The sequence below is a fragment of the Oryctolagus cuniculus genome, chromosome 1 (assembly GCF_964237555.1).
Source record: "Oryctolagus cuniculus chromosome 1, mOryCun1.1, whole genome shotgun sequence".
NCBI lineage: Eukaryota > Metazoa > Chordata > Mammalia > Lagomorpha > Leporidae > Oryctolagus > Oryctolagus cuniculus.
The window spans coordinates 38,688,403-38,701,266 of record NC_091432.1 but is presented as its reverse complement, the minus strand read 5'-3'; the positions used below and the strand labels follow the sequence as shown (position 1 = coordinate 38,701,266).

General features: G+C 40.1%; 1 long non-coding RNA gene across 7 annotated transcripts in view; it reads left to right on the top strand.

Annotated features, from left to right (window-relative positions):
- The window catches only part of LOC103351120 (uncharacterized), a 222,632-nt gene extending 210,354 nt beyond the window's left edge, over positions 1 to 12,278 (top strand). For 6 of the 7 annotated variants that reach the window (XR_011387942.1, XR_011387946.1, XR_011387959.1 and 3 more), the window contains 2 exons: positions 8,456 to 8,743; positions 12,043 to 12,278. This is a non-coding gene — a long non-coding RNA (uncharacterized lncRNA). Of the gene's footprint in view, positions 1 to 860; positions 1,014 to 8,455; positions 8,744 to 12,042 lie in introns of all 7 variants that reach the window. The other variant, XR_011387973.1, reaches the window with a different exon arrangement.
- Positions 12,279 to 12,864: the final 586 nt, after the last annotated feature.

Here is a 12,864-nt window from a genome sequence, read left to right as displayed (position 1 = left end):
AAAAACAAGATAGAGAATCAATCTTTCTGAGAATGGTAAGGAATTATGTGAGGGTGACCTGCGGTATATACTTTTCAAATGTGGAAATGTTATCTCAGTCATGAATCATGGTGTTTTTAGGATTCCCTATTTGTATAATGCAGAAAACTGCCTGGAAACTTTAAGGAAGAATTTCAGCAATATTGCATCACAATTCAAAGTTTATACTGTACCATGGAAGTTTCAATGTAACTTATAAAGAACTAATTACTTAATTTCTTTTTTAAAAATTGTTATTTATATGACAGATAGAGTTATAGACAGTGAGAGACAGAGAGAAAGGTCTTCCTTCCATTGGTTCACTCCCCAAATGGCCACTACAGATGGCGCTGCCCATCCGAAGCCAGGAGCCAGGTGCTTCCTCCCGGTCTCCCATGGAGGTGCAGGGCCCAAGCACCTGGGCCATCCTCCACTGCCTTCCCAGGCCACAGCAGAGAGCTGGACTGGAAGAGGAGCAAACGGTACTAGAACCCAGCGCCCATATGGGATGCTTGTACCGCAGGTGGAGGATTAACCAAGTGAGCTATGGCGCCAACCCCTAATTATTTAATTTGAAATCTAGAGGAAAATGTAAGATCATTCCTCAAAAAAGCATCCCTTGGGTATGAAAGTTCAAAGCTTAGCAAGATTTTCTCTGTGATTTGGTATACATCTTTTGAACTCAGTCCCAGGAAAAGCTGAGAAAAGAGCATTGAAAGCCTGGTGTGCAGTGTGTTGTGGTGGAACAATTTTCTTTTCTGTTCTAGTAAACACTGCCATGCTCTAGCTCCAGCATTGCTAGTTAGGCGAATAATGAATGCATGCTCAACTTTCCATTACAGGAAATTCTGCAAGTGGCAACGTGGATCGATTCTGTGTGCACCATGAGAGTTGGTTTAAGCCCATGTCTGTGGTGAGGCATTGTTTCCATTGGAACTGATGCCTGCGTCAGCTCTTGGAACTGTGCAGTGTTCCCACTGCAAACCTGGGACAAGGTGAAGGACAGAGACTTCACTTAAAAGTTTGCCTCTCATTTCTCATCTCATCTCATACTGTCATGAGGCTATGGAGAAATACATATTCATCTACTGATGATGAGAGTACAAACAGTTAAGGTTCCTTGCAGGAAAATTAGGCAATACCTACCAAAATTATAAATGAATTTTCCTGCTGACCTTGGAATTCTACTTAGAAAATAAATGTACAAATGTACAAAATGCTATATATACAAGGTTATTAATTGGAATAAGGTATATAATAGTAAAAATAGTAGAAATAGCCCAATTTCAAGCTACAAGAATGTATTTAAACTACAATAATATTTAAAATAGAATCCATGCAACTGTAAACAAGTTATTCCCCATACACCAAAAAGGAAAGCTCTCTAGAATTTATTGTTAGGTGATAAAAACAAGGTACAGACATGGTATGCCATCTTTTAAAAAAAAAAAAAAGAAGAGATGAATTTAATGCATAGCCACGTTTCTTTGTTTTGCCATCAAACACACTGTGGGAGATTCACAAGAAACATACCAGTGATGGCCTAGAGATGGTGTGTGTTTGGCAGGGAAACTGGAGTGGGCAAGATCCAAGCAGGACAAGACTTCTCAATGAAAACTTCTTTGGAATAGTATTTTGACTTTGAATTATGTAAATTCATGGACTATTAAAATTAACAATAACCAATTTTTAGAAATGTTTAACCTAATGGCTTTGTTTGGGGCACCAAACAATCTCCCACATTTCTCTGATGCAAAAGATACTCCAGAGATTTCCACCACTTCCTTTGTTTGTGTGTCCTGGGGGTGACAAGGATGAATCTGGTGAGTGCCATCTCAATTTTAGGCACATACGGAGTTAGAGTAGACAGCACTGAAGATCTGAGTGCTGGTCTTGCCTCTTCCGCATTCTATTAAGCTGGCTCTATGAAATAAGTGAGACCTCACCATTCCAACAAATAGGACAGATTCATGTGTGAACAAATTCAAAGACCTTGCTATCTTACCTCTGTGGATGACAAGGATAAGAAGACACCCTGCCTTAGTAAGTCACAGCCTTACTACAGGATCATCAATACAGGGCAAGGACTTTAGAGACTGAGACTGAAGAGGCAACTCTATAAACAACTGTCGTGAAACACAACCCTCGCCTGAGGGGTGACCATGGCCAAATGCAGGGCACTGAAATAGGAGGGAGGAAAGAAAACTTCCAAAAGACGAACCAAAACATAAATAGAAAACAAGAGCAGGCTGACAAAGGCAGACTTTAAAAGCAAGACGTGGTTAAATGACTCCATATGTGGTCAACTGCAATTGAATATACTGGAAATTCTGAAAAGCTTAATAGGGAAGCTAGGGAGCCATATCTGGGAACAGAGTACAAGGATACAGACTTGAATTTGAAGATGACATCAATGTCAAACAAGTCACCGAAAAGGATGGGCCTTATTCCCTGTGATCAATATAGCTGATGCAGAGGTACCTGTCACATGCAGGTGGGGCTCCAGTGGACCTCCAAAATCAAACACAAGCTTCAAACACTTGTGAAAATGCTCCCTGGAGGACCTTTTACCCCAAACTTTGAGACCAAATGAAAAACCACTCTTTCAACGCTCTCCACCCCCCAAAACACCCCTCTTCTCTTCTCCATATGTTCAGTCATCTGGAAAGCAGATCTCCCATTAAACAGATGGTCAAAGCCGTGCCACAATATTAAACTAATCGCATGAATCTGAGGGCTGCTTTCCTCACCTTCCCAAAATGAAACATTCTGAGAGGCTGGAAATAACCACGAGGAAGTACACCAAAGGTGCCCTAACTCGGGACTGCTCTCCAGATGCCAGGCTAGGAAGGCAGGTATTAGGACCCGAGAAACAGCTAGAAAAGAATGTCTGACTGCTGTGATCAGGACAATGCCCAGTGCCAGTGCCTGCAGCAATGTACTCTGGGATTTCCTCTTAATGAAATGAGGGACCTGGACTTCGTGCCACAGTAAGAAGCTCTGAACGCACGTTGGGGCTAATACTATGTCCTATGAGCTCCAGCGTCATGTGTCATAGCAGACTGTGCTTCCTTACAGAAATTTCTCTAGCTTTGCTTTCCTGTGCTACTTCAAGGCAGAAACTCAAGCTACCCCTGGTTATGAATTAAGAATACAGGGGCCAGCATCGTGCAGTCGCAGGTTAAGCCACCACTAGCAACACCGACATACCATCTGGAGTGCCAGTTTGCAGCCTGCCTGCTCTGCTTCCAGTTCAGTTCCCTGCTAGTGTCTCAGGAAAGGTGGCAGAAGATGGCTCAAGTACTTGGTCCCCTACCCCCATGTGGAAGACCAGGATGGAGTTCTTGGTTCCTGGCTTCAGCATGACCCAGAAGTTGTTGCAGCCATTTGGGGAGTAAAGCAGCAGATGGAAGATCCCTCTCTCTTTGTAGCTGTTTCAAATAAATACGTCCTTAAAAAAAAAAAGAATTAACAATGTACTAAATTTTAGTTAACGTTTCAGTTATTCATTCAGCAAAGATTATAAGGAATTTACCAAGTTTTGATGTACTTTGCTTTAGGAAAATCATTTTTAAGGTTGCTGCATGTAAAATAGGAATAATTAACTTGATAACTCTTAATCGATTTATCAGTGATTATCCCAAGTTTAAATCATCACTGATTTTCAATTATAACAAGAAAATTAGAGAGCCATGGAGGTGGACATATGATACGCCTATCTATCAATAGTGTTTTCAGTGATCAATTTTACATGGTTTGTCATTTTAGAGGGGTAAAAATCAATGTTTACAAAAATGTTTAAGTGAGCACAGAAACATTGAGCAGACACCCCCAAGATGCATGTCAGGGACCAAGACACGAAACCCCATTTCATCAGCTGAGCTCTGGTGGTCAGCTGAAGCTGTGGGTGGCTGTGTTCCTGTCATTCCCTCATGCGAAGAGAATTCTGTTGTGGCAGATTGTTTATTCCATGAAGGGAAAAAAATCCACAAAATTTTCCAATTTCTGTCTCTTCTCCATTCAGAGTTACAAAGGTCACCTGTCTATCTATGGTTATCTGTGAAAGCCTTTCTTTTGGAAGTCAACTCCTCAGGCTTAGGACTTAGGATGACTGTGATTCAACCTTCTCCTAAAATTTATTTTTAAATATTTGTTCCTTTTATTAGACATTCTTTGAGCCCAGGCACTAGGGACATCCAAATGACTGGGGTAGAATCTGTCTTTAGGGACTTCACTGTTAGAAGCAGGGATGAGTAGTGGGTTAGACACATAAACTGACAGTAGAGTGTGGTACTGTTCACATTGTAATTAATTCACTTATACACAAAGGGCACTCCCAAAAGAGGAAAGAAAAGGGAGAGGAAGGTGGTAGAGGAGAAAAGGCTTTGGCCCAGAGTTTTGTTCAGTGGAGATTATATTTTTCAGCAAAAAAAAAAAAAAATATTATATTAGCTGATCTGCCCACCCCTCAGTATGCACAACTCATAAAGCAAGATGAATAACCATGAAGAGATCAGTGTTTGCTGGTGCAGATAGATTGGAAACCAAACACTCATTTATAAGTACTTACCTAGTCCCATTCAGACCCCCTTCCTAGCTGATGAGGACAATGCTGAAATATTTCTTTTCACTAAAGGTTTTTCATGATTCACTTTGCAAGTACCTACAGGGTCACCCACTGTGTATGTGCCCAGAAGTGTTATGTCTTATGGGGACTAACAATTACAGGAAATGTAATTTTCTTCCAAAGGATTTACAACTTAAATGTAAAGTTAACACTAAAATCCTAAGAGGGGGAAAAAAGCAAACATTATAAGAGCTTTTCTGGGACAAGAATCATATTTCACATAACTTTGAAAATTTGCCATTTATTCAACTTCCTACTATTATATTTTTAGGGCAATCATATCTTTTCCCCTTGGAATTTTGAACTGAGAACATAACAGAAACAAACTGTCAAGTGGACATAAAAGTACAGGGCCAGTCTCATGCTAGCAAAGCTGTGTTAGAAACACAGTATAGCCTATTTCCTAGTATCTGAAATTCCGGTTGTGGGACCCATAGAGTTAGAGCCAGAAAAATGGGAATTGAAGACAGGGATTATGGTGCAGTCTGTGGGAAGTAGGCCCTGCATTTATTACTCAGTATATAATGACTAGAATGTCAAGAGCCCACAGGTTTGGGTGTGGCAGTCCCATGAAACAAGGTAGCTCAATTACAGTGCAGTGGTCCATTGCTTTGATTGACAGGCTACACAATCCAGAATATGACAGAGTGTGCTTCAACAGTCATATTCTCTCTTCTCACACATAATGGGATAAAACAGCAATATTCCTTGGATAGTGTTCCCTTTTAGGAAGCAAGACCCTTGTCAAAGCACAAGAATGGGGAAAAGAAGTTTCCTCCACATTTTTCTAGGCACAGAGCATGTCAGTAATTTGTCCAAGAGCATAGAGCTAGTAAGTGGTATACTTGGAATAAAATTTAATCAGCAGGCTGAGGAATGTAAGTACCAGGTCTGGGCGAGTTGATGTCATTTCTATTTAAGAAATATTTTTTTAAAGTCAACAGATGATCCTGAATAGGACATTCTAGAACATTTTTCCAGACAAGAACATCATATCCCCTGCTCCTAATATAGAACTCAGTACAGAAAAGACACACAATAATGGTTTAATAGTTATACAGTTGCTTATACAAGTAACCACTAAGTTATGACAGAGATCACAGATGAACCTGGAAGCTCAGATGGGCAAGTTTATTACGAGTGGTGTATAAGAGGAAGGAAAATGCCAGCAGCAAGTTGAAGAATGAGTAGGATTTGAATGGATAGAAGGAGAAGAAAGTCATAAATAAACACATAGACTCAGACACTTACAACGAAATAAGAGTTTTGGTCTTGTCAACTTTGCTACAAAGCGAAGTCGACCCAGGCATAAAGCATGCTGTTGAAGCTTTTTATTGTTTTGATAACAATAAAAACTAAACTTAAAAAGTATTCTTTGAAAAAATGTCCTACATGAAGGGTGTCTGTGAATGAGACCCCAGTAGAAAGCAGGGGCCATCAAAGAAGGATGTACTTTTCTCTGAAGGGAGGAGAGAATTTCCACTTTGCTTATGGCCTTGTCCAAATACTGACAGAGACTGTGGATTCCAAAGACTTCCATAGCCTAGGCAGCTTATGTCAAGAGCCTTGGGTGATCACTGATGTCAGACATAAGAGTATTAATTGTTAAATTAACAACAGGAGTCACTGTGCACTTATTCCCCATGCAGGACCTCTGTCCTCAGTGAGTTATACTATGAGAATTAACTGTAAAACTTATTCTCAGTTTTTTTATATTGTGTGTGTGTGTTTGTGTGTGTGTATGCAAATTGTTGAATTCTTTACTTAGTATAGAGTTGGTCTTCTGTGTATAAAGTTAATTGAAAATGAATCTTAATGGAGAATGGGACTGGGAATGGGAGAGGGAGGAGGAGGTGAGGTGGGAGTGAGGGTAGGAGGGCAGGTATGGTTGGAAGAATCACTATATTCCTAAAGTTGTACTTAGGAAATTTGTACTCATTAAATAAATAAAAAGGTTTCTTTGGAAAAACCTATTCTTTGAGAGTTGGAAAATGCTATTGACAAAAAAGATGGCTCAATTCATGAAACATTGGCTATGCCAAGTTCTGTTCCAAACACTTTGTATATATTAACACATTTAATCCTTACTACTACCCTGTTAAGATGTTGAGGCACAGAGAAGTTAAATAACTTGCCCAAGGCCATGGACCTAGTAAGTGTTAGACCTGGGATAAAACTTTATCCTCAGGTTCAGAAGTACTGTCCTAGGTCTAACTGTCTGATTAGGAAGTTTCTATGAGTCAGAAGCAAATCTTCAGCAGGCCTCCATGTCAAAACCCTTGAATTTCTGATTGTTTACAAGGCTACAAATCCCTTCTAACCATGGTCTAATCCAAGTATTTGGACAATCAAATAAACGATAAGTGTCTCTAAATCTCAGGGTATTCCATTTACTAGGCGTCTAGGTTAGCAATTCCCAAACTTTCCTGTGCATCTGAACCACTTATAAAAGTTCTTAAATACAGCAAGTGCCTGGGCATATCACAAACCTATGAATCTCAGCAACTAGGACCAATTCTCTATACTGCTTAGGAACTTCTCTACCTGTTGACTTTTGATTTAGAACAATAAACTTTCCAGTGGGGCTTTGCCGAGCAGAGTGCTAAGGGAACCTCCTACAAGAGGCAAAACTGAGTTCAAGAAGGCACAGCCATGATGTTCTCCCTCCTGAGGCTCAACTTTGACCAGCACTGCTTACTGTTGTTGATGTACTGGGGTTCCATATAAAAGTTTACTAGGAAAAAAATCTGGTCTGATCATACTTATTTATTATTTATATCTGTATTATTAATTTACAGGTTCGTAGACATGTTTCTGTTTCTCTGATTTTGTTTCAAAGAATGAAGACAGGAGTGGTTGCTGGTCCTACTTATTTACTGCGTATTCTGACGGCCATGCCCAGGAGTGACAGCAAAGTCTAGGAATGCAGCATAATTTAGTTTCAGAAAGTGGGATCTATAACCACTTCTTGGTCTAGTGATTTTTGTTTTCTGAGTTTCACAAAAGAACTATGTCAAAGTTTGCTTCCTTGTTGTTAACCAAGAGGTTAAACATTTCTGAGTTGATGGTGCCAAATTGTGCTCTTGCTATATTGCGTATTTACATAACACATAAACACCACATGGTTTCTTTTTTTCTTTTTTTTTTGACAGGCAGAGTGGACAGTGAGAGAGAGAGACAGAGAGAAAGGTCTTCTTTTGCCATTGGTTCACCCTCCAATGGCCGCCGCAGCCGGCGCACTGTGCTGATCCGATGGCAGGAGCCAGGTGCCTTTCCTGGTCTCCCATGGGGTGCAGGGCCCAAGGACTTGGGCCATCCTCCACTGCACTCCCGGGCCACAGCAGAGAGCTGGCCTGGAAGAGGGGCAACCGGGACAGAATCCGGCGCCCCGACCGGGACTAGAACCTGGTGTGCCGGCGCCGCAAGGCGGAGGATTAGCCTAGTGAGCCGCGGCGCCGGCCACCACATGGTTTCTTACTCATACCACATATTTGAGCAAAATCACCTCCTGACTTCACAGAGAAGTGGAAGAGAATTATTAGCTTCTCTGTTTGAGAAATCTACCTCTACCTGCACAGCCCAACATTTCAGAAGCTATGCTAACAGCTCCTAGTGACACTACTGGCTCACACTGAACTTACACTTACCCAAAACATCCAGGTTTCCTTTCTACAATCTGCTGATAAGTCATCACCCAAAAATGAGCCACCAATTCCCTACTCTACCCATATAGATTTTTTCAACTTAACCATAGTATTTCACATTTCAGCAACTGAATGTCAACAGAATGTCGCTGGCTTTATGTTTCAGTATGACAAGCAGATCATCTGTGCCTTCAGACTCACTATCAGCCAACACGCCAGTGCTGGATGTACTTCCCAACGCTGCCTAAGAGAGAACACCTTGGTGAATTGGTCTAGGAATGTGACCTGGGACTCCGCCAAGCATCTCCCTCCAGCTGCACGACTCCAAATTTCTTAACCTTCAGACTCCACATGATTTAAAAGAAGAGTTGTCTGTGTGTAAAGACCCATTCAAGAAATAAGTGAAAAGATAGAGAAATTTGTTTCAATTTGGGCATGGTTTCAGCTTTCAAAGGTACATAAAGACAGAACAAAAGCATCAGAAAATGCTGCTGCCATCAGCAATACTGATAAAATTAAATTCCCTGTGGCAAAAATTATATTCAATGGACATCCTGCTGCTGTTTATCACACTTTTCTTTTTTTTAAGTCATTTTCTTTTTTTGGAAAATAAAGTTTTCTGCATTTCACTGCTTTTGTACATGACAAAAAGTACAGACAATATAATGACTTTTTTTTTTTTTTTTTTTTTTTTTTTTGACAGGCAGAGTGGACAGTGAGAGAGAGAGACAGAGAGAAAGGTCTTCCTTTGCCATTGGTTCACCCTCCAATGGCCGCCGCGGCCGGCGCGCTGCGGCCGGCGCACCGCGCTGATCCAATGGCAGGAGCCAGGAGCCAGGTGCTTTTCCTGGTCTCCCATGGGGTGCAGGGCCCAAGCACCTGGGCCATCCTCCACTGCACTCCCTGGCCACAGCAGAGAGCTGGCCTGGAAGAGGGACAACCAGGACAGAATCCGGCGCCCTGACCGGGACTAGAACCCGGTGTGCCGGCGCTGCTAGGCGGAGGATTAGCTTAGTGAGCCGCGGCGCCGGCCTATAATGACTTTTTTTAAAAGTTACCATGCTGGGGCCAGGGCTGTGGCATAGTAGGTAAAGCCACTGCCTGCGTTGCTGGCATCCCACATGGATGCTGGTTTGGGTCCTGGCTGCTCCACTTTTGATCCAGCTCTCTGCAATGGCCTGAGAAAGTAGTAGAAGATGGCCCAAGTCTTTGGGCCTCTGCACTTGTGTGGGAAACTTGGAAGAAGCTCCAGGCTCCTGGCTTTGGATCAGCTTAGCTCCACCATTGTTGATACCATTTAGGGAGTGAACCAGAGGATGGAAGACCATTCTCTCTCTTTCTCTCTGCCTCTCTGTAACTGTTTGAAATAAATAAATAACTCTTTTTTTAAAAAAAGTTACCATGCTATTTTTTTCCCTCTGCTTACCAGAATTGGGAACAAATTTGAGATACACAAAACTGTAAGAGGGGGCCTTCAAAAAATTCATGGAAAATGTGTATTATGAAAAAAAACTATGCATAGATTTAATTTTTTTGCATCAAAAGAAACATATTTTTATTCCATATTTCCAGGAAGCTTTTGAGGTGACTTCTTATTCCATTTCCAGAAGCTTAATAACTGACATCTCCTCTGGTATCCAAAAATGTGAAGACATTTAAAAGAAAATCTACCAGCAAGTTTATAGTTGCTCTCTAAATTGACTTTAACATTTCAAATGTTGCAAATAGAATTTTGTGAGTGAATCAGATTATAAATAAGAAATTTTAGAACTCATCTAACTGACTTTCATAATGGGTACTGGAAAAAACAAGCATTATCAAACTTATTTTCTCTAATTTCTGCCAGCAATTTTCTACAGTTATAAAATTTCTGCATTGTCTACATCATTAGTCAGAATCTAAAGCAACTGTTAGTCAATCTATTTGTTCATTCAACAGCATTTATCTAAGTGTCTTCTCTGCCACAAACACTGTTCTGGATGCTGTTGTGAGAGCATGCATAAATGAACTAAATACAGACTTTGTCATCCAAGAATTTTAAGCAATTTCTAACTGTTGGTTCCTAGTTCCATCATTATTATTGTTATTATTGCTGGCTCTGATGTATACCTTTATATAATCTTTTTTCTGAGCCTTATATTTTTAATAAAAAGCTTTTACTTAATAAATATAAATTTCAAAAGTACAACTTTTGAACTATAGCAGTTCTTCCCCCCATACCACCCTCCCATTCCCAGACTATCCCACCTCCTACTCCCTTTCCCATCTGATTCTTCATTAAGATTCATTTTTAATTGTCTTGGCTTTCCATGCCTGAAATGCTCTCATGTGCTTTTTAGCCAGATCCAAATGCCTTAGAGGCTGATTCTGAGGCCAGAGTGCTGTTTAGGGCATTTGTCATTCTATGAGTCTGCTGTGTGGCCTGCTTCCCATGTTGGATCATTCTCTCCTTTTTAATTCTATCAATTATTAGCATACACTTGGTCTTATTTATGTGATATCTTTGACACTTAATCCTATCTTTATGATCAATTATGAACTTAAACTGATCACTTTAACTAGTAAGATGGCATTGGTACCTACCTGCCAACTTAATGAGATTTGGAGTCCTATGGCAAGTTTTTAGCTTTATCTTTGGGATAAGTCCAAGGGAACATGTGCCAAACTGTACATCTCCTCCCTCTCTTATTTCCACTCTTATTTTTAACAGAGATCAATTTTCAATTGGATTTAAACACCTAAGAATAATTCTGTTTTAAGTAAAGAGTTCAACCAATTGTATTAAGTAGAACAAGAAAATACTAAAAAGAATAAAATAGTAAGCTGTTACTAGACAGCGAGGACAAGGGCTGATCAAGTCATTGCTTCTCATAGTGTCAGTTTCACTTCTACAGGTTTCCTTTTAGGTGCTCAGTTTATCTATTCTAATTTGAGGCAATCCTTTTCATTTGCTTCCCCTTCTCTGGTTTTCTTTTCTTTCTTTCTTTTTTTTTTTTTTTTGGTGTTTAAATCCTACTACATATATGACCCTATATGTTATTCTTAAATCTTCCAAAATCATTAAACTTAGAGCAAAGATCAAAGGCATTTTTAAAGATTTCTCCACTCAATTTATTTGGTGTTATTTTATCTCAAAAATTTAGTGACTTGCCTGTGGCAAGTGAATAAAATCAGAAGCTTTGTACCCACTGCTTCAGCGCATATCCCTGAAAATAACAAAGGTTAAAAGGGAGACTAGCCCTTGATCCCTGGCAGGCTACCCTACACTTGGCTACTACTTTGCAAAAAGAACTTCATGCATGTACTGATTTGTGGATCTGCCTGGTTTAAAATATCATCTACAATCCCAAGTGCACCCTCCCCTGCCCTATTTTCCCATGCCCCCTGCATCCACACTCCCCCAATCTGCATAGAGCCATAATTCTATTAAATGCAGCCTTGGAAATGTGGTTCATATGGAAATAAGCCATGTGTCTGCTAAGGCTGATGATTTTGTTCTCTAGGTGGCACTATTACTTCAGTTTTTGATGAGTTGCTTAAATTAACTTGAAACTGTTTATTTTCTTTGAATTTCTATCACATAAATCTTAATTTCATACATACCAGTTGTAATTAAATGACGGATTGCTTCTAGGTTTTATTTTAATAAGCCAGTTTGACATTCGGTGATATTTTTATCATGCAATTTTACATTTCTTTGCTACACTGTCTTAACATTAACAAATTCTCCTTTGCCTGCCTTCCCCCTCCTAGACTGCAGAGGCATGTCAAAAACACAGAAGGCCGTCATAAAGTTTCAGTCAGACCAAAGGCACAAAGATGAAAGAGCATTTAAAAGCTACTAAGTTCTGCAAGCTTTCAAAATCAGTACATTACTACCATGACAACCAATGAAAAGTTCTTTCAAGTGAACCTTTGGGGAAAACTACATAACATTTGTTACTCTCTGGGCTCTTTCGAAATAAACTTTTACTTTATTATGGCTGTCACTGGAGCTTGTAAATTTATGTTGCTTCCCCCCAGTCACTCTCCCATTCCATACCCGGCCCCCTAAGTCATCTCATGCACCATCTTCAAACATCAGACAATCTATCAACAAAACTTCTTAGCATCCAATATATTTGCTCAGATTTGTTTCGCCAAGAGCCTACATGTCCCAGAGGGACATGAATTTGAATATTTACACACGAATGAAGTTTCCATAGTTATCTGAGAAGATACTCATGTTCATTTTCAGTTCCTCTCCCCGAAAAGTTGTCCAATGTCAATACATTAGTGAGTCCCATTGTTTTGCAATGTCATCAATAAATGATTCCATATATTCAATAATTTGAGTTCATGACTTTTTGCTAAGTCTTTAGTGTAAGGACTGTGGAAATCTGGTGATGCACTTGAGCATAAAATGCTTAGGATAAATAATTATCTGCCTACAGTGGAAGTTTAAGGGGACTTTAAGAACTCACAAGCCTAAACTTCAAAGTACCAAAGCCTCCCCATGTTTCCTGGGGTTAAGTCCCACATGCAAATGCCATACGGATTTCATTTGCCAACATCATTTATTGCTTAACATTACTC